This window comes from Mauremys mutica, unplaced genomic scaffold (assembly GCF_020497125.1).
Source record: "Mauremys mutica isolate MM-2020 ecotype Southern unplaced genomic scaffold, ASM2049712v1 Super-Scaffold_100089, whole genome shotgun sequence".
Lineage (NCBI taxonomy): Eukaryota > Metazoa > Chordata > Testudines > Geoemydidae > Mauremys > Mauremys mutica.
In genome coordinates, this window is record NW_025423261.1 from 1,157,077 (window position 1) to 1,175,639 (window position 18,563).

An 18,563-nucleotide genomic window follows, 5' to 3' on the forward strand; every position below is an offset into this window, starting at 1 on the left:
GGGGGGCGGGGCGGGGCGGGGGCAGAGCAAAAAAAAAAAAAAATCCCCCACCCCCGATTCCTCCTCCCTCCGCAAGCGCTGGAGGGAGGCCCGGGAGACTCGGGAGCGCGGGGCTGGGGTGAGTGTGAGTCCAGCATTTGAAAAGCACATTGCAGCCACTTGCACACTGAGATAGCTACCACAGTGCAATGCCAGAGCTGCTAATGTGGCCACTCCAGTGCGCTTGCAGCTGTCAGTGTGAACACACGGCAGCGGTTTCCCTGCTGTGGTTTAACTCCCAGTGCTCTACATCTGCAAGTGTAGCCAAGCCCTAAATTTGCCAGACCAACCGAATTCAGTAACTGCCCTCCACCACCATGTGCAGTGAGTAGGGGCACAGTGAAGCACACACCACACTTGCTGGCTCAGCCTTGTACATGGTGGGGTGGCCACCTCCCCGTGGATGAGACCTGGTCCCACCATCTACATGGAGCTCCAGTCTGCCCTGCTTAGGGTGACCAGACGTCCCGATTTTATCGGGACTGTCCCGATATTTGCTTGTTTGTCCCGCGTCCCAACCAATGTTAGGTCGGGACACTGGACAAACAAGCAAAGGCTCTGGAGCCCGAAGGGCTTGCGCCCTCCCCTGCCCCGACTCCGCCCCCTCCTTCCCCCATTGGATCCTTCCCCAAATCCTCGCCCCCATCCCCGCCCCCTCACTGCCCCATTGTCTCCCTCCCCAAATCCCCACCTCTTTCCAAGCATGCCATGCCCAGGAGACTCAGGGGAGTGCGGGGCCGGGGTGAGTGTGAGTCTGGCCTGGCCCCGAGCAGGCAGGACTCGGGCGCGGTACCTGGAGGGAGAGTACGGGGTGGCCTGCGGGGCCAGGCAGCGGCTGTTCTCCCCACCTGGGCAGCAGGACTCGGGAGCAGCCATTGCTGCAGCTCCCACTGCCGCGGGGGGAGGAAGTGGCCGCTGGCCAAGCTCAGCAGCTGCGGCTCTGGCGCCCACGAACCCCACCGAGCCCGGGCCTGCTGCGGGGACCCAGCGCGCACGCTGCGCATACCCAGTCCCTGGCCACTCGCGTCTGGGCTGGCTGCCCAGCTGGTGCAATCCCGCGGGCGGCCTCGGAGTGGGGGCAGCAGGCCCCAGCCCCCCGCATCCCGCTCGGGTCCTGCAGGGGAACGAACGGGACTGGGCTGCCGATGCCTCCGCCACGGGATTGCACCAGCCGGGCAGCCAGCCCAGACGCGACTGGCCAGGGGCTGAGCGCAGTGTGCGTGCTGCCCCGCAGCAGGCCCGGGCTCGGGGGGTTCGGGACCGGGCACCAAAGCCGCAGCCGCCGAGCGCCACGTGATTGGCCACTTCCTCCCCCCGCAGCAGTGGGAGCTGCAGCAGCGGCTGCTCCCGAGTCCCCTGCCCAGGTGGGGAGAACAGCCGCTGCCTGGCCCCACGGGCCGCCCCCCTACTCTCCCTCCAGGTACCGCGCCCGAGTCCTGCCTGCTCGGGGCCAGGCCAGACTCACACTCACCCCGGCCCCGCACTCCCCTGAGTCTCCTGGGCATGGCATGCTTGGAAAGAGGCGGGGATTTGGGGAGGGAGACAATGGGGCAGTGAGGGGGCGGGGATGGGGGCGAGGATTTGGGGAAGGATCCAATGGGGGAAGGAGGGGGCGGAGTCGGGGCAGGGGAGGGCGCAAGCCCTTCGGGCTCCGGAGCCTTTGCTTGTTTGTCCAGTGTTCCGACCTAACATTGGTTGGGACGCGGGACAAACAAGCAAATATCGGGACAGTCCCGATAAAATCGGGACGTCTGGTCACCCTAAGCAGGGCAGACTGGAGCTCCATGTAGATGGTGGGACCAGGTCTCATCCACGGGGAGGTGGCCACCCCACCATGTACAAGGCTGAGCCAGCAAGTGTGGTGTGTGCTTCACTGTGCCCCTACTCACTGCACATGGTGGTGGAGGGCAGTTACTGAATTCGGTTGGTCTGGCAAATTTAGGGCTTGGCTACACTTGCAGATGTAGAGCACTGGGAGTTAAACCACAGCAGGGAAACCGCTGCCGTGTGTTCACACTGACAGCTGCAAGCGCACTGGAGTGGCCACATTAGCAGCTCTGGCATTGCACTGTGGTAGCTATCTCAGTGTGCAAGTGGCTGCAATGTGCTTTTCAAATGGGGGGCGGGGATGGATTGTGACAGGGAGTGTGTTGTGTGTACATGGGGGGAGCGACAGTGTGTTTGGGGGGCTGAGAGTGTGTCAGCATGCTGTCTTGTGTGTTTAGACAGCAGCAGACCCCACCACTCCCATACACACTCACAACAGCAGCATTCCACACTAATGGTTGCTTTGTCCCGGAGCAGATAAGCAGCCGGCTGTCAGAAACGGAGCTTTGAAAGGGGATATCCGCATGCCTGCAGCCGATTTCAAAACAATGACCAGAGTGGGCACTTGACTTCAGGGGATTATGGGACATTTCCTGAGGCCAAACACAGTGCAGTAACACAACACGTCATCCATCCTGATGCCTGGGCGTTTCAGCCAAGGCACAGCGAGCTTTATGCTTCTCATGGAGGTGGATTACCAGGAGCGCACCAGCTCCAGAGCCCAGGTGCTCCATGTGCCTTGCCAGTGTGGACACCTCAGGAGTTAGGGCACCCGGGGCTGCTTTAATGAGCTCTAACTTCCAATGTAGCCAAGCCCCTAGACCAGGGGTAGGCAATCTATGGCACGCGTGCCGAAGGTGGCATGTGAGCTGATTTTCAGTGGCACTCACACTGCCCAGGTCCTGGCCACCAGTCTGGAGGACTCTGTATTTTACTTTAATTTTAAATTAAGCTTCTTAAACATTTTAAAAACCTTATTTACTTTACATACAACAATAGTTTAGTTATATATTATAGACTTATAGAAAGAGACCTTCTAAAAATGTTAAAATGTATGACTGGCACGCAAAACCTTAAATTAGAGTGAATAAATGAAGACTCGGCACCCCACTTCAGAAAGGTTGCTGACTCCTGCCCTAGACTATGTCACTTGTGTGACTTACTTGTGCTATTGTAATAAATACAATAGACGTGCAATGGTCAGAAATCATACCAGCACAGAAATATATTGAAGGGAAACCCTAAGGAAATTAAGAGTTTAAATTATCAGAGGGGTAGCCATGTTAGTCTGGATCTGTAAAAGCAGCAAAGAATCCTGTGGCACCTTATAGACTAACGGACGTTTTGCAGCATGAGCTTTCGTGGGTGAATACCCACTTCTTCGGATGCAAGAAGAAATGGGTATTCACCCACGAAAGCTCATGCTGCAAAACGTCCGTTAGTCTATAAGGTGCCACAGGATTCTTTGCAGAGTTTAAATTATCGTTCACACGTTCCGCGTCCCACTAAAATGAATCCAACTCACAGGGCACATGGGCAGAAGTATCAGTGTCAGGATGCTACATTGTTAGCACAGTGAATGAAGCTGCAAAATAAATGATGTTTAAATGACCTCACTCTATTTTTTACAATCCGGTGTTAAGAGGTAATAGATACAGATGGACACCAGGCAGGGTCGTTTGGAGGATGAAGCCTTTATGCTTCCATCCCCCACCACTGTCAGGTTTTAGCCAATTAGGACAAGTCAGCAAATAAGAACAACCTCAGGTCTCAGTAACTGCTGCAGGTAGCAAAGTCCTACAGGGAGCAGTTTCTGGCACTACACCTGCACAGCTCTGTTCCCGGGCTCTTCTCGGGCTCCTGCTCTCTCCTTAGCTCTGCCCCACTCTGACCCAGGCAGCTCCAGATCCCACGGAGGATGGGATCCCCTGGCCTGGTGACTCCCTCATTACACTGCCTGGCCTGTCAGTGCGGCTAACTTGGAGCTTTGGCCTCTCCCCATTGCCCCTGGGGACTGTCAGTCTCAGGGTCCTGATTTCCCATTGGCCCTTCCCCCTTCTACTGGGACTGGGAACTAGCCAACCAATACCCCCCCACTAAGTTTCAGTAAGGGGCCAACAGGCCTTAACACAAGCCAGCCCCAAGAGAGTCACAAATGTGCAGAGAAGGCAACATGAGCTGGTCCCATGGTGTAATGAGCAGCACTCAGGACTTTGAATCCTGCAATCTGAATTCAGTGGGATCTTGTGTTGGCTTGTGGTAAAGCCCTGGAGCAAACAGTGCTCAACTTCTCTGTCCTGTTGTACAAGAACAAGTTTTTCCCATCCTGTTGGGTGCCTCAGGCTCGGGGTGGGACAGCTGCAGTGGGTTAGGGCTCTAGAACTGGCTACTGACACCTGAGGGTTGGGATTCTCAGGGCTTCACCTGCTGCTCGCAAGTTTGGCACTTGCCTCTGTGCTTTTCCTCTTGCCCACCTGGCGCTTGAAGGAAGGAGGGCCAGGGCCAGACTTCATAGTCAGGGCTGGGCAGGATGGAGGAAGAGTCCCAGGCGGGAGCCCAGCACCTCTCCTCCTCTGGGCACCTGGAGAAGAGGCGGCTGGTGCTGACAGCTCCAAGGGAAGGTTCAAAAGCCACAGAGCAATGGAAGGTGGGGCAAGAGGAGGGCAGGACCATGCCTATGCGTGGCCAGCAGACAGCCACAAAGACACCTGGCCAGGCTGCTCCTGCCGTGCCGAACACCCACTGAAGGCCACCCTCAGGCCAGCATGCAGGGCGGCTGCTGATGCTCTGTGGCCAACATCAGAAGAAGGTAGGAAAGCAGGGCCAGGCCCCCTGATGGGGCGTCTGAACGTTCCCACTCAAGGTGCTCACTTTGGAAGTGGAGCTGCCCATTTTTTTGGCAAATCAGGAATGGCAAAGCCGAGACTGGAAGCACCTGGGACTCATGCCCCAGCCTTTGTGACGCCCACCCCACAACTCTTTCCTGGGGCTCTAGCTGAAGCCAGAGCATTGGCCTGAGCGGCCAAGAAGAGGCTCCAGACCTGAAGGGAGCAGGACTTGCAGCACAAAGTGAGCACAACCATGAGAGGACTCAAATCCTGAATCATCTGATCCACTGGGAGATGCCTTATCCTTTAGGCCACATGATGAGGGGGGTCTAAGCTCTTCTTTGGAAAAGCCGGACACTGTGTTTCTCAGGTCATCTGCTGAGTGGGGCTGAGACTCTCTGGGCACAAGAATCCGAGTTCCCAGCGACACGTGAGACTTAATTCTCTGGAGCCAGGTGCAGGGCTTTGGCAGGGAGGCTCAGGCATGGGGGATTGGGGTGCAGCGGACAGAGCGGCTGTCTAGGTGCGGAGATTTAGTCTCCCTGAGGAGGAGGAGGAATCCTGCTGACAGGCAGTGGCTGTGCAGAAAAAGAGGAGGGACTTTTTTTGCCTCTCTTTTGCCTGCCTGCTCACTCTTGTGGTGAGCAATGAATATGTTTTCCAACAAGCCCAGGTAGCTCAGTCGGTAGAGCATCAGGCTCTTAATCTGAGGGTCCAGGGTTCAAGCCCCTGTCTGGGCACTCAGCTTTTAAATTGCCTTGTGTGCCAGGAGCCAAACTCTGTTCACAGCCACATGCGGATTCCCAGAAGCTGTGGCCATTTCCTGGAAAGGTTCCTTTCCTTAGCAATCAGGAGAGAGGCCACATCTGCAGGTGTAGAAAGTGCAGTCTCTGGCTGCCAGGAAGTGCTGTGGGGCCAGGTGCTGAGAAAGCCCAGAGGGGGGCAGCAGAGATGGGGGGAAGAGAGAGAGAGAAGCAATGACAACAGAGGGCAAGTGTACAGGGGGCATCTGGTCTGGCTATTGTGGGGAACTTCCCTGGTTTATAAACGACCCTGGTGGAATTGGCCAGCGGAAGGATCTGAGTCCCCACCCTTACCCAGAGGTTGCCTGACCTCGAGGACTGTTAGGATACAGATATTCAGGCCAGTCTGCAAAGGCCTGTACTTTAAGAATTTAGGTGTATTTTTATCACTTAGCTAGTTATAAAGATATAAAAGAAAGAATAAAAAATCATTGTCTGTCTATGTAATGGCCTTCTCTTACTGTGACAGTCTGAGGCCTGGTTCTTCGGCTAAGCAGCAAAGGCAGCCATACGGTGAGAAGTGTATGGTCACATCCTCACATTCCCAACTAGTCACATTGAAATAAGGTGCTATTGGGCTGTTAGGAATACAATCCTGTCCTGATATTCCATCCCCTCCAGAGAAAGGGAAACTTAGTTTGGTAGCATCCTGTCTGGCAAGAACTCACTTATCAATAGACACAGCTGGAAAACCCTTATGTCTGTATAGATGTAGTTGTGAAATCCTCCCTTCTGTATTGTTTTGTATGTTTATTTGCATGGTCTCTGTCTGGTTCTGTGATTGTTTCTGTCTGCTGTATAATTAATTTTGTTGGGTGTAAACCACTGAAGGTGGTGGAATATAATTGGTTAGATAATCACGTTACAGTATATTAGGATTGGTTAGTTACATTTCAGTAAAATGATTGGTTAAGGAACAGCTAAGCAGAACTCAGGTTTTACTATATAGTCTGCAGTCAATCAGGAAGGCATGGGGGAGGTGGGAAATGGGAACAGGGACTGGGGATGGGGGAATTGGGATCACGTTTTGCTACAGGGGGAAATGGGAACGGGGATGGGAACAGAAACAGGGACACAGGCAAGGCTCTGTGGTGTCAGAGCTGGGAAGGGGGACACTAAGGAAGGAAACTGGAATCATGCTTGCTGGACGTTCACCCCAATAAACATCAAATTGTTTGCGCCTTTGGACTTCAGGTATTGCTGCTCTCTGTTCATGCGAGAAGGACCAGGGAAGTGAGAGGGTGAAGGAATAAGCCCCCTAACAGTCATTTGTTGCTCTAGGCTCCATTCACATCCCACGCCTGACACCATCACTGTCTTCTATCTGATGACATAGCCTAATTTCAACCTCTCCTGTAACATTACACCACCAACTATTTAGCATTTGTATGAGAGAAGTTGGAGGGAATTCAAACATCTTCAAATGGCAAAACTTTTCCCCTGGCCTGGTCAGTGAATCCTATGGTGAGAAACTTTCTGTGCATTTCAGTCTCTTGTATTGTTGGATGGGTCCTGAGGTGCTGGAAGGGAAATGTCCATGGAAAACTTGGACATCACTGTTGTCCAAAAAAAAGCAGGTGTTAGACACAATCGCTTCTCGTATTCCCGTGGAATCCGAGTCTAGCTGAAGAATTTCTGTCTATCCTAGAGAGAATCATTCCATTGTAAATACAAATGAAATGAGATCTTCAGGTCGAGTCAGCGCCTTTTAAAAATATTTACTGAGAAAAAAGCCATTCTTTGTCTTGTTGATAAGGACAAAAAGCCCTCTTTTCCTTTCAATTTCAAATGCGAAATGAATGGAGATTTTCATTGAAAAACTTCCGGTTTTTAAGGGGAATTGAACCCAGGACATGGCTGTTAAAACAACAGAACCTACTGCTTAAAGCACCAGGGAGAGCTATTGTTCTCTGACAGCCAGTGTTGCTTTTCTCAGCCTCGTATTTCACCAATGTCAAACTCTGAGTGCAGTTAAGCTCTGGAATAGGCTCCCAAAGGTGTCTGTGGTGTCTCTGTCCTCAGAGGTTTTTAAGAACAGGTTGAACAAACCTCTGTCGAAGATACTCTGCATATACTTGGTCCCATAGACAACCTGCTCTGGCTCTATCTGCTACCTTCATCGTGTTTGGATGTAAAGGTGGGAAATGATGGGGAAATTGGCCCCTCTTTCAAGTTTAAATGTTGTAACTTCTACATCTAGACCGGGGTGGCCAACCTGAGCCAACGTAACTGCCAAACATGCACCTTTGTATGCAACTGCTGAGTCAGTTGTGAACCTTGCTACCATTATCATTATCCCTTTGAAATAATGATGGTGATGGACACTTGGCTCTATATCCCAGAGTGCTCTGGACATCTACAGGCTGCATTAGCCAATCCAACCATTTGGCACTTACAGATGGGCACCTCTGTATTGTGCCTGAGTCTTGTACAGCTATGAATGGCTGGTAGATGCCGATATTTTCCCGTCTTTTTAACCAGCACTAATACCCAGCCAGGCCAGTGCTGGGAAGAGAGAGAGAGCAGCAGGTTTCCCCTATTGTGGCCATCTCGCTTTTTCTTGACTAGCTTCACCTCTGCACCAACTTGTACTTTTCACATGTGAGCCTGGCTAGCTCAGTTGGCAGAGCATCAAACTTTTAATCTGAGGGTCCAGGGTTCAAGTTCCTGGTCAGGTGAAAAACTTCTCACTGTGAGTATAAAAATCTGTCTTTCTGGAGTCTTGTTCAGTGTTATTCTTTCTCTCCAGGATTTTGCCTTTCCTAAGAAGGGCCTTTCTGTGGGGGGGATTGAAGGAGCAACTCCTTGACATCCCCTCTGTCCTTGCAGGCTGGAGGAATAAAGTCCTCTGCGCATATAGCATGTTCCTCCCCTGCAGACACAAACACACAGAATATTCATAAGGAATTAGAATTAGAATCCACCACTTTCCTTGGGAGCTTGTTTCTGTCGTGAATCATCCTCGCTGTTGAATATTTGTGCCTTAGTTGTAATATGAATTTGTCTCTTTTCACCTTCCAGCCATTGGGTCTTGTTATGCCTTTCTCTGCTCGATTAAAGAGCCCTTTCATACCCAATATTTTCTCTCCATTAAGGCCCTTCAACACTTCAGTGAAATCACCTTTCAATCTTCTTTTGATAAGCTAAACAGGTTGAGCTCGTTCAATAGCAAAGAGCCACCAAATGTTCTGAGGGCTGGAGAAAAATGTCTTCCAGGGAAAGTGGTGGATTCTCCATCTCTTGATATCATTTAATGAAGACTAGACGCCTTTCTGGAATGTGTTTGCCCCAAAAGTAGCTATTGTGTCATACAGGAGGCCTGTGATATGCAGGGGGTCAAATAAGATGCTCTAGTGGTCTCTTCTGGCCATAAAGTTGACTAATTTCTGAAAAACTGAGTGTAGCATTGGGAGCAGCATCTGATGTTTTCCTGTCCAGCCGGCTTGCTGCCTAGAACAAATGCTCCTTGAGTGGGGTGATCCACAGAGAGTAGCTCAAACCTCCACAGTGCCTGGCCAGGGGCAGGACATTAGCACAGCAAGAGAGGGGTGTGGCAGTGACATCACAAAGGCCTTTTACAGGACCTCAGATTATTGGTCAAAGGTGGTGGGGAGGTGGTGACCTCACAGAGAGATGCTGACATCAGCCAGGCAGGACAGAGGCGAGGGGCCAGGGAAACCTCAGAGACCCCTGTGGCTTTGCTTCAGCAAGTCTCCTTCTCCAGGTCTCTCTTTGAGGACTGAGGGAGTATTCGGGTTCAGGCACGTGAGTGCCAGGAGGAACCTCTTTTGAGTTTTCTCCTTCCCTTTTCCTGATTTTACTAGAGACCAGCCATCCCTGTTTAGAAGGTAAGAGCCTCCTCGAGGGAAGGGGTGTCATGGGGGTGTCACATTCAGATGCCAGTGCCCCCCCCCATGTAAGGAAGTTCCCACCACCCTGCTCTGTGTTCGCAGGGCGGGAGAGAGCAGCATCCACGGCAGTGATTTGCTCCTGGCTGCTGGAGCAGAGCAGCAGGCTCAGCTGTCAGAACTTCCCAGAGCGATGAAAGGGGAGTGGCCCAGCCTCTGTAGCAGGAATGCAGGGCAGGCGAGTTCATGGCAGGCATTGTGGGATACTGGGGAAGGCCAGTTATGGTGGTATAATGAACAGCAGCATTTACTCTGTTACTTTAAGTTTGCTGCAAAAAGCTCTAGGCCTCTCATCGAAGTCATTTTATTTTGTCAGCAAAACAGGGCAGTTTTGTCACCAGACGTGGCATTGCAGTGTGTGCACCAGCCACAAGCTACTGACCGAGAGAGTGTTGTGTGTTTTTCACACACCTCAGCAATATAATTCTGCTGAAACAACTTTGTAGGGCAGACCTGGCCAAAGATTCACTCACACACAGCTTGCAAGGAAAATGTCACCTGCTCCTCTGCTTTGGAGAATCCAAACACAAGCAAAGCTTGTCAGGCCCTAGTGGCGATGGCAGGGAGTCAGGTGAGGGCAGACACTGCATTTTAATTCCCCACAGGCACCATGGCTTAGCTGGCTAAAGCATCTGTTTCGTAAACAGGAGGTTCTGGGTTCAACTCCCAGTGGTGCCTGGTTGTTGGGGCACCTGCTATTGGCTACTGTCAGAAGACAAGATTCAGAGCTAGATGGGCCTTTGGTCTAGCCCAGTGTGGTTTTTCTTATGGTTTAAATTACACTCACATGCACTGATAAGAGAGTTACTGAAAGTTTGGGAGTTAGGAGCGGGTAGGTCAGTGGTCCAGTCCCCACACAGATGACCCCCTCCCTATGGGACAGGGCCAGGTCTGAGCTCTCACCCAAATACTCATTGTGGCTGCCAGAATCTGTGGGCAGCTCGTTTAGTTTACGGCAAAGGTTGAGTCCTGCTTTGTGCACCGTGTGTGAGAATGAAAATCCTAAACTGCCCTTCGAAATAACGAATGCAGCAGGACGTGTTATTGTCCCTGCCCCCAAGCAGACAGACCAATGGAGAAATGCCGTCGAGTCCAAGGTAATACTCCCCTGCCATTTTACATTTTTTGCTTGCAAAACGCCTTCTTATCTGCCCGGCCCAGGCTGTCCTCTGCCTCAGCTGCTGCTCCCGGCCTGCTCTAGAGTCAAACACACAGGGCCCCCAGGGGAACAGAGGCTGGGACAGGGCAGCAGCCTGGGCTGGGCTGGGAAGATGCTGGGAGTTCTCGTTCCCTGAGAACTGGCCCGGCTCCCTTCTCAACAGCAAACAAATCAATTCCACGTCCCCTCCCCAGAAAAACCAGCCTGGAGCCAAGGGCAGCAGGGGACGATTCCCTCCAGTTCCCACCGAGGCAGGAGAGAACCCAGGGTGTTTCTAGCAGAGCTTATGGAACTGACGTGGGGAAACCAGCCTTTAATAACAGGCAGTTCCAGTTTAAGCTCAGTGTTTTTAACAATTTCTACAACATTAAATAACCCTTTAATCGTAGTGTCACCATCCATAACATTGCTTCAGCCTTATAGGTTCCTAAGTGTACAACTCAACATCTCTTCAAACACAAGGGAGTGGAGATCAGTCAGTGTTCAGAGTCATCCCACATAAAAGAACCATGTTGTGGTACATACTGGCCCCATCATGTGGCCATCGCCTTTCCCTCCTCTCTGTTAAAAGTTTTAGTATTTTGCACAGAAACTTTCTTCCCTCAGGAGAGTCCTGGGAACCAGGGCTGCCAGCCAGACAAACACCTTTAAGAGGCGGCGTAATCTGTCAAAAAATGATCTCCCTCCTTCAGTTCAGTGACACCCTGAAATGTTACTTATCAGGGCAGAGCCAGAGGATTGAAAGCAGCTACATGAAACCCCTGTGTAGCTCACAGGAATGAACACAAACACTCCCTTGTATCTGAAGAGATGTTTAGTTTTACCCTTGGTAAACTACAAGACTAAAGGGCAAGGCAGTGGTGCCAGATATAAAGAGTGAAACACGAGACAATCATCATAGTTATGCCGATAGTGACTGCAAATTATTTCTAAATTCTTCTTATTATCATCAGTGTATTATTTTCTCTGGAGTCTAGACATTGACTATATCTTGACCAAGAAATTTAGATCTTGATAAAATAATCGACTATCCCTGGTTAAGGCAATGGACTTGATACCCACTGGGGTGTCCCTACACAGGTTCAAGTACTAACAACAGTGGCTGCCTTTTAGCCATAGATTTTAATCAGGGCAATAAATTGATACGAACTCCTGTAAAATCATTTTCCAGCCCGACTCCTTCACCCACATTCCTTAGGGCATTGGGCCACCATGTGGACGTTTCATTTCCCTCCTCAGTTTCACACAGAGACACAATTTCCTTTGCACAGATCCATGAACAGCAAAACCTCCCTGTGTCTCTTGTCTGAGCCAGGGCATTCGATTCCATTGAAACCTTCTCTTCTGCAATGGTGATGGTCAGACAGAGGGGACGTGGCCACCTTCACCTCTGACAGTGAGATATTGGCTCAGCTCTTTCTTTATGCTGCTGGTGTTAGTCCATGAAACATCAGGGATGGAATGCAAGGCTGAGTTCAACCCCCTGAAACATTTCAGTGCCCAGAGGAATCCTGACCCCGGCTGTTGGAATGATATGGTGAAGATTCGAATAGGAAAGAGACTGTCTGAATTGTCAGTGTGAGGAATGAACAACAACCTATAGCAATGTCATTAACCACAAACACACTCTCATCCTGCTCCAGCTGGAAGGGAAATGGGCAGGAACTCTTGCTGTTCAGCCATGGACACACTTACACTAATGCACAGCCAGGAGTGTGCTAGGGGAGCTGGTCTGAGCAATTTGAAGTGACAATTCTGTGAGAACAGAATCATGGTGTAGTGAAGTAACTGTACATTAAGTACTTGTGGCTGAGTGGTTAAGATGATAGACTAGAAATCCATTGGGATCTCCCCACACAGCTTTGAATCCTGCCAACTATGGAGGCATTAGTATGTTGCTAGTGCCTGAGTGTCCACAGAGTCAAACTGGAGCCAGATCTGGTCTCACTGTGAGGCAGGCTATACTTAAAATGCTGCTGTGACACTGCTCTAGCACTGTGGAGTAGACAGCTGCTACAGTGACTGGAGGGGTTTTCCATCCCTGTAATAGCTACATTGACCGAACAATCTTTTCTTTCATTTAGCACTATCTAACCACGGCTTAGGTCAGCTTAATTATACTGATTTTGGGGTTTTTCACACCCTGAAAGACCATCATGCTCTACCAACTGAGCTAGCTAGATTTAAAGTCAGTCAACTGCCCAGTTGCAGTGTAGAAGGAGCCTGAGGGTGTTTATTTGTGAGCTGAGGTTCCCTGTCTGACATTTGCCTTCTTTCCTCGTTCATTATGTCTCCAGCGAGCAAACCGGAGCTGTCACATGGCTGGTTAGATGCTGCTTTCTAGACCAGAGAGCTGGGATTGATTTAACATGCTGCAGCCATCAGCTGGTCAGAGTAACCAGGGTGGGAGGGTGGAATTTAGGATTCTCCCACCAAGGGGAGGTGCTATTGGACTCATCTAGTGGGGGAGAGTCTGAGTTCCCCACATGCCACACACATTTTCACAGGGAATCAGGTCCCCTAGGGAAAAACTCAAAAGAAGCCCAGGCCCAGGAGTGTCAGAGAAGGGAATCACTGTTTGCCTTAAGAGGTGGGTTCGGGAAACCTGCAGGTCCTTAGATCCCTCCAGCGTCTGACAGAACCATTTGTGGGGAAGGTCTGGGGAAGCCGAGGAGGACAAGGAGACGGGAAAAGGGCTTGCAGCTGTTGTGCAATCCCCATGCTCCCAGCAGAAGGGTCCGGGGGGCTCAGCACTCAGAACTCACAAGATGGCAAAGCTCAGAGCCCCGTTACACGGAGTCAGAATGTGATCAGCTCACACCCAGGGGGAGCAACACCCCTCCCTTGGTCTCTGTGCCAGAGCTCCTATCAGCTCAGTGTCCTTCCCGCAAGAGCGGGCTGCTGAGAGGGTTGCGATGGGGTAAATGAAGGCAGAGGAGGATTGTTCCTCATGGGGTTTTTTTGTGTGGCTCTGTGACCCTGCTGGAGGAAGCATCATTTGAGTTTGTTTCAGTGACTTGGGTTGGGCTCAGGTTGTGACCCTGAGCACAGGGGTTCTCTGCTCCTAGCCCCTCAGGGAGTGGAGCAGTGGAGCAGTTTCAGAAAGCAGCTAGAAAGTAGCCTAAGAAAGTGTAGTATAAGTGAGAAGAATAGCACCATCATCACCTCCCTGGTGGTCTAGTGGTTAGGATTTAGCACTCTCACTGCTAAGGCCTGGGTTCAATTCCCAGCCAGGGAAAAGTGACTTTAAACCAAGAAAACCTTCAGTTATTTTTCACTTGTAATGTAAAGAAATCCATTGTATTTTCCTGTTTCCCCATCTTCCCAGTGTCTCCATGGCAGGGCCGGCTCCAGCACAGCAAGCAGGTTCCTGGGGTGGCCAATGGAAAGAGGAGGCTTCAGGGGCAATTTGGCCCTCTCAGAGGGAAGGAACTTGCCACCAAAAGCGGCAGAGGTAGAGCTGCCATTGATTGCAGCTTTTTTATTTATTTATTTTTCCGCTTGGGGTGGCAAAAACACTGGAACTGGCCCTGCTCCAGGGAAGACAATTTGTTAAATCCCAGATAAGTGCAGTTCTATCAGTTCTCAGCCTGAGTCCTTAGGTCTTAATCCTGAGGATATTGTCCCATCATGGGGCCATTTCCTGCCTCTCTTTCATACAGACGCACAATTTTCCTTGCACAGACACAGGAACAGCAAGATCTTTCTCTGTCCCTTGTGCAAAGCAGGGGGCCAAATTCCATGGAAACAATGGACAAGCAGGGGGCCCTGGGCACATCCAGCCCTGGCCGTGAGATGTTCCCTCCCCTTTTTCTTTATGCCCCTGTTGTTATTTCATGGATTGTCTGGGATGGGGGAAAAGCTGAGTTTCACTCCAGGTGGAGGGGAAAAAGAACCCTGAAAATCTCAGGACCCAACCCCAGCTACCAGGATCACCGAGGTGCTGAGGATTTGAGCAGGAAAGGGACTGTGTGAATTGTCAAGGTGGGAAATGAATAACAATCTACAACTAGATCCACCTCATTAATCACTGACACAGGCTAATCCTGCTGCAGATAGAAGGGAAACTGGGAGTGATTCTTTGCTGTTCAGCCATGGAAACAGTGACCCAATTGCACCGCAGTGAATGTGCTGGGGAAAGCTGGACTTCACAGGCAGGTGGCAATAGCAGATCCTAGAAACACCTGGAGCTTCCCACAGCACTGCTGCCACCAGGGTCAGGTGCTGAGTGACTCACAGCGCCCCTCCCCTCCCATTATCTTCCAGCAGGAGGTGGCAGCACCCCCCACCCAATGCAGGGGAGAGGGGTGAGTGCATCTCTGAGCCCAGGGCACCCACTCTCTCTGCCCCACACATCGAATCTGGCCCTGCTGCAAAGTGACCCCTAAGAACCAGCAGCCTCCAGGACCGCAAGTTTGGCCCTCAGAAGAGGGAATGTGTCCCCCATGCTGCTCTTAGGCCACTGGATGCTCTGGGAATAGGACAGCTCTGAGTGTAAAACTCCAGAGCATCTGGGGATGTCGCTCAGTGGTAGAGCACATGCTTTGCACATATGAGGCCCTGGGTTCAATCCCCAGCATGTCCAGGTTCCTTTTTCACCCTGCTGCTTTGCTCATGCCCAGAGGGGATGTGGCCCAGCAGTCTCCCTGCAGGAGTTTCAATCCTGCGGAGTGAGGGGCAAGTGCCAATTGCATGGAAGGTCTGGGGGGGTTCTGCTCATAAGTCACCTCAGTACATGTAAGATTCCCACCCGCTGTGCTGCTTGGGACAAGGGTAGATGAGAAGGGTGAATCCTCCAGCACTGGAGGGAAAGGTCCCATCTGCACAGACTGAGAGGCAAGGAAACAGAGGGGCGCTCAGAGAGGAGAGAGGTCAGTGATTTACACCCAGCAGGGGACACTGTCTTTCTGAGGTGAGTGCAGTTTGCTTGGGATGGTGCTGACGCTGGACAGAAAAAAGGCCTGGAGTCAATGACTGATGAGACCACAGAAGGGGAAGGGGAATGGCAGCCCCACAGAAGGTCCTGGGTGCTCAGATGCCCCAGTTATTGCACCCTGGCCCGTCACAGAGAGAGAAAAGACCCAGTGGGACCCAGCCCCCCTGCAGTGATCCCATGGACCAAGAACCTGGCTGGGAGTGGGGTGAAGGTTCCCTCTGGGGAAAGGGGAGCTGAAATCCCTCAGTGTCCTGGAGTTTAAGCAATGGAAGCTTCAAACCCTGCAGGGGTGTGGGCTGAGGTGCATCAGCAGTAGGTTGGGCTGGACAGGGGCGGCAGGTTTGGATAATTTTTGGTGGTGCCCAGAATGGGACCAAGTCCTGCCACACCCCACCCCACCCCCACACAGGGCCAGCTTTAGGCCAATTCTCCCGATTCCCCTGAATTGGGCCCCACCCCTAAGAGGGCCCCGTGCCCAAGCCCCGGTACCGTGTACCAGCAAGAGCCGGTTCGCCGCACTGGGGTGGCCCGGCTTCCCCAGGGGGCAATTTAAAGGGCCTGGCTCCCAGCAGGGGCTGGGGTAGGGCTGCGGGGCTCTGGGGGGCTATTTAAAAAGTCCAGGGTTCCCATTGCTTCTACCACCCGGCCCTTTAAATAGCCCCCAGAGCCCCGCCGCTTCCCCAGGGCTCCCTCAGCTATTTAAAGGGCCGGTGGCGGTAGAAGCAGGGGAGCCCTGGGCCATTTAAATAGCCCCCAAGCCCCGGGCTGCTGCTGCTACCCCGGTGCTGACGGAGGGGGCACTTACTGTACAGGGTGGGCTGGACCCTCTGTACCGGCACATCCTGCCCTGCCTCCAGCCCCTCACCCCCTGCCCTGCCTGCACCAGCCCCTGCCTCCAGCCAGCCCCACACCCCCTGCCCACAGCCAGCCCATCTCCAGCCAGCCCTGCACCCCCTGCCCTGCCCGCAGCCAGCCCCTGTCTCCAGCCAGCCCTGCACCTCCTGCTCACAGCCAGCCCCTGCTGCACACCCTGCCTGCACCAGCCCCGCACCCCCTGCAGCCAGCCCTGCACCCCGTGCCCTGTCTCCAGCCAACCCCTGTCGTACCCCCTGCGGCTCTGCCTGAAGCCAGCCAGCTCCCCACACTCCCCTGCCCACACCAGCCCTACACCACCGGCCCTGCACCCCGTGCCCTGTCCTCCAGCCAACCCCTGCTGCACCCCCCCTGCCTGAAGCCAGCCAGTCCCGCACACCCCATCTCCAGCCCTGACAATCCCTGCCGCATGCCCCTGCGGCCCTGCCTGAAGCCAGCCAGCCCCACACACCCCGTCTCCAGCCAGCCCCGCACCCCTTGCCCTGCCTGCGGCCAGACCCTACCTCCAGTCAGCCCCTGCCCTGCCTCCTGCCAGCCCCATTGTCCACTGGTGCCCTGCAGTTCCCAGGGCAGTAACCCTGCACACCTGCTTCAATGAGGGGGGCAGGGAGCAGCTGGGACCCACACATGTGCACACCCTAGGGTGACCAGACAGCAAGTGTGAAAAATTGGGACAGGGGGTGGGGGTTATTAGGATCCTATATAAGAAAAAGTCCCAAAAATTGGGACTGTCCCTATAAAATCAGGACATCTGGTCACCCTAGAACAGCCCCAGGGAGTGGCAGGGACCCACACATATAAAACGGAGCTCGTTTCTAGTTTCAGGCCCATCTTTTTAAAAAAGAACTTTAGGTAGGGTTAACATACACCCGTATTTTCCTGGACATGTCAGGCTTTTTGATTCTTGAAATCACTGTCTGGGAGGAATTTTTAAAATTTAAAAATTTAAAAATTCCTCCTGGGAAAATACGGACGCATGGTAACGCTATTGGTACAAAAAATACATACTGTGACACATCCCTTAAATGAGAACTTTTATAGGGAACCGGTTCCTAAGAAATGAAAGTCTTATAAATTTTTAGTTATCCCTGCCGGGGCCCCGCCGAAAATGACTGCCCATAGTTCGAGAACTGTCCCTGTTCTCATTGGACAGATGGGGAGACGCCTGAAGTACAAAGAAGGGAAGCGACCTTCCCAAGGGCCTACACAGCAAGGTGGTGGGCAGAGCCAGAAAGAGAAGCCAACAGTCCTGACTCCTGTTCTAATGGACAAAAAAAAAACCCAGAGAAAGGGATAGAGCCCAGGAATCGAGATGGTGGGGAAATTTCATTAAAACCATTTCTGTCAGAAAATCCCCTTCAGACTAAACCAGTTTGTTTCTCGAAATCAAAACAAGTGGGATGAAAGTTCTTTGCACAAATATTTTGTTGCAAAAGAAAAGCAACTCCTGTTTGTCACAGTGTGTTAAATTGTCTCGTCGCACACAAAGAGGAGACACTTAGATCTCAAACATTAGATAAGATGCTTCAGTCTGAGCTAAGTAATTGCTGCTCTTAATTTTCAAAATAAAAAAATACAAATCAAATAGACTATTTCAGCTATTCTATTATGTCATAATCTGCTCTGAGTAAATGTGATAGGACACCGCAAATTATGCACTACTCCTAGTGACACTCTCCAATGGATCCCCACCCACGTGAGGTAGGTAGGAGCGGATCATTATTATCAGCCAGCCAGTGGCAGAGCCGGGAATAGGACCCAAGAGCCCTGATTTTCAAACTAACCATCGGATCTTGAATTTCAGACACTGAATGACCTGAATAAAGTGCTCTCAGAAGAGCTCCAGACCAACAACAGTGCACAATAAATATTCAGCAAGTATTTGAGGAGAAATGCAATGTTAGAGAGAATCATGAACTGCTCAGAGACAATTAATGCAGAGGAGCAGCAAAATTCATCAAACATATGACTGGTTCTGACTTATTTCCTTGGGCTTAAAAGAGAACAACAAGGACCCGAGTCTCCTCCCGGTCAATAACCCCCTGCTCAGCCAATCAGGGTAGAGACTGAGGGACGGCAGGCTGAGGGTTCTCGCCCAAAGGATGGCCCAGGTCAGTGTGGGGATCACTGCCCTGAGCACTATTTCAGCCCCACATTTTCAGGTGGACCTCCCACAGTGGGAGCTGCAGA

General features: G+C 51.9%; 4 non-coding genes across 4 annotated transcripts; all 4 read left to right on the plus strand.

The window, feature by feature from the left end:
• The first annotated feature begins 5,361 nt into the window (after positions 1-5,361).
• TRNAK-CUU lies at positions 5,362-5,434 on the plus strand. The gene has a single exon. It is a non-coding gene; the product is annotated as a tRNA-Lys (tRNA).
• A 4,575-nt stretch (positions 5,435-10,009) lies between these two features.
• Positions 10,010-10,083, plus strand: TRNAT-CGU. The gene has a single exon. It is a non-coding gene; the product is annotated as a tRNA-Thr (tRNA).
• A 3,647-nt stretch (positions 10,084-13,730) lies between these two features.
• Positions 13,731-13,802, plus strand: TRNAE-CUC. The gene has a single exon. It is a non-coding gene; the product is annotated as a tRNA-Glu (tRNA).
• Positions 13,803-15,077: 1,275 nt separating this feature from the next.
• On the plus strand, positions 15,078-15,149 carry TRNAA-UGC. The gene has a single exon. It is a non-coding gene; the product is annotated as a tRNA-Ala (tRNA).
• Positions 15,150-18,563: the final 3,414 nt, after the last annotated feature.